Source organism: Tenrec ecaudatus, chromosome X (assembly GCF_050624435.1).
Source record: "Tenrec ecaudatus isolate mTenEca1 chromosome X, mTenEca1.hap1, whole genome shotgun sequence".
NCBI lineage: Eukaryota > Metazoa > Chordata > Mammalia > Afrosoricida > Tenrecidae > Tenrec > Tenrec ecaudatus.
The window spans coordinates 27,522,997-27,525,948 of record NC_134548.1 but is presented as its reverse complement, the minus strand read 5'-3'; the positions used below and the strand labels follow the sequence as shown (position 1 = coordinate 27,525,948).

At 50.9% G+C, this 2,952-nt stretch overlaps 1 pseudogene; it reads left to right on the top strand.

Annotated features, from left to right (window-relative positions):
* The first annotated feature begins 803 nt into the window (after positions 1-803).
* LOC142434091 (adenosylhomocysteinase pseudogene) lies at positions 804-2,281 on the top strand (annotated as a pseudogene).
* The last annotated feature ends 671 nt before the right edge of the window (positions 2,282-2,952 follow it).

Sequence of the window (2,952 nt, the reverse complement as noted above, 5' to 3'; positions counted from 1 at the left end):
CATGACTCAATTTTCAACCAAACAGTAGACAGTTCTATAAGCAGAAGAATAGCAGTAGGGGGGTATGCACAACTAATAATAATCAACCATTTGAGATCAAAAGGGTAGAATTTGCTGTAAGACAAAGTTCAGAAAACCAGAAGGGTTAGCACAGAAAGCGGAAGGGAAATAAGAAACAGTGAGAAAATAGAATAAGCAGTGTCTCTATATTCTCCTGTCTGTGACTATAGAAAGTCTACTATGAGTACGGACAATAGTCAGTGGAATGTACACATAGTCTGGCCTTCAGAAGTTAGCCCTCAAGCAAACTCTCACCTTTGATTTCAAATGGTTGATTATTCTAAGGCATGCATAGCTCCCTAATGTTGCCATTCCCCTTAGAGAATTGCTTACTGTTTGGTTGAAAATTGAGCACCCTTCGGGTAGTGGTCACACATTCGGTTGCTAACTGCAAGAACAGCAGTTTGAAAACACCAGCTGCTCCGTGGGAGAAAGGAGCACCAGGGAAGCTCTCCTCCCCTAGAGGTACAGTCTCAAAAACCCAAGGAGCAGTTCTATGCAGTTCTATAGGGCTACTATGAGTCAGAATTGTCTCAATGGCAGTGAGTTTGGAGGATGTTTTTGGCCTATACTCTATGCCCTAAAATATATTCTTTATGAAGGCATGTTTAATTTTTATTAGTTTATTTACTGCTTTAACCTGAGTAAGTACTTAATAACTATTTGTTAAGCCCTGCCCGGCGCCGCTAGCCCAGTGCTCCCCAGCTTGAGCCTGGCCCCCTCCGCACCGAAACGCCGCCAACATGACCGAGAAACTGCCCTACAAAGTCGATGACATCAGCCTGGCCTCCTGGGGACGTAATGCCCTGGACATTGCAGAGAACCAGATGCCTGAGCTGATGCGCATGCGCGAGATGTACTCCGGCTCCAAGCCGCTGAAGGGCGCCCGCATTGCCGGGTGCCTGCACATGACCGTGGAGACAGCTGTCCTTATTGAGACCCTTATCGCCCTGGGAGCTGAGGTGCAGTGGTCCAGCTGCAACATCTTTTCTACCCAGGACCATGCAACAGCTGCCATTGCCGAGGCTGGCATTCCCTTGTACGCCTGGAAGGGCGAGACCGACGAGGAGTACCTGTGGTGCATCGAGCAAACGCTGTACTTCAAGGACGGGCCCCTCAACATGATCCTGGACGACGGCGGCGACCTCACCAACCTCATTCACACCAAGTACCCACAGCTCCTGGCAGGCATTCGAGGGATCTCTGAGGAGACCACGACCGGAGTCCACAACCTGTACAAGATGAAGGCCAATGGCATCCTGAAGGTGCCTGCCATCAACGTCAACGACGCTGTCACCAAGAGCAAGTTTGACAACCTCTACGGCTGCCGGGAGTCCCTCATCGATGGCATCAAGCGGGCCACAGACGTGATGATTGCCGGCAAAGTGGCCGTGGTTGCAGGCTATGGCGATGTGGGGAAGGGCTGTGCCCAGGCCCTGAGAGGTTTTGGAGCACGTGTCATCATCACTGAGATTGACCCCATCAACGTGCTGCAGGCCACCATGGAGGGCTACGAGGTCATCACCATGGACGAGGCCTGTCAGGAGGGCAACATCTTTGTCACCACCACGGGCTGTGTCGACATCATCCTTGGCCGGCATTTTGAGCAGATGAAGGATGATGCCGTGGTGTGTAACATCGGACACTTTGACGTGGAGATCGATGCCAAGTGGCTGAACGAGAACTCTGTGGAGAAGGTGAACATAAAACCTCAGGTGGACCGCTACCGTCTGAAGAACGGGCGCCTTATCATCCTCCTGGCTGAGGGCCGGCTGGTCAACCTGGGCTGCGCCATGGGCCACCCCAGCTTCGTGATGAGCAACTCCTTCACCAACCAGGTGCTGGCGCAGATGGAACTGTGGACCCACCCGGACAAATACCCCGTTGGAATCCACTTTCTGCCCATGAAGCTGGATGAGGCAGTGGCTGAAGCCCACCTCGGTAAGCTGAACGTGAAGCTGACCAAGCTGACGGGGAAGCAGGCCCAGTACCTGGGCATGCCGGTGGACGGCCCCTTCAAACCGGATCACTACCGTTACTGAAAGCCCGGCCTCCCCTTCCCCTTCCAGCCAGTGTCCCTGCCCAGGCCCCGATTCTTCCCAAGAACACATGGCACTAATTTGAGACTGGCTTGTCACTGGTCCCCACTTTGTCCCCTCTGACTGTTCCCAGTGTGGCAAGGGGTATTGAGAAACTCCTCTGAAGACGCTGGTCACGATGGAGGGAGGTGTGCGGGAAACACCCCCAGGGAACCATGACCTGCTCGCTTAGTCTTTATGCTGGAGTGGGCAACAGTGGGCAAGCCCATGCACGTGACGTCCAGTCCTCACCGGGTCTTAGGGACCCAGGTCATGTGCTTGGTGTGCAGCTTACTGGTTCCTGGGCCCGTGTCGGTGACAGGGAGAGCTCAAAAGGCCGCAGCGAGAGTTTGAATGCTCCTAGGCCCCTTGCTGAGTGATGGCCCTTCTCGTCAGCCTCAGAACAGTGAGGTCGGTGCTACTTGTCCCTATTTTACAGGGGTTAAAATAGATTTGTCAGGGACAGCCAAAAGAAGTGACACCTATAGGTTAGGAGGGGTCAGAAAAAAAATAAAACGTGAGAAGAGGTGTAAGTCTGCCCCTATGTTGGTAATATGCTGGTTCCTGTCACAACTCTGGGTCAAAAAATTTTGTTTACAATGTGTTGAAAGAGGGCAGGAAGGTGGGCTAATAAAGAATTTGGTGCCTAAAAAAAAAAACTATTTGTTAAATCAGTCTGATTTAGTGACTTGTATGATGTTCTAGATTTAAAACAAATTTTTCATCATTTGGATGTTGTTTCTTTATCAGGTACTATTGCTAAGAAGTATAGTTCTAGTTATATTACCATTTCTGTTTTTCTATTCTTAGAATC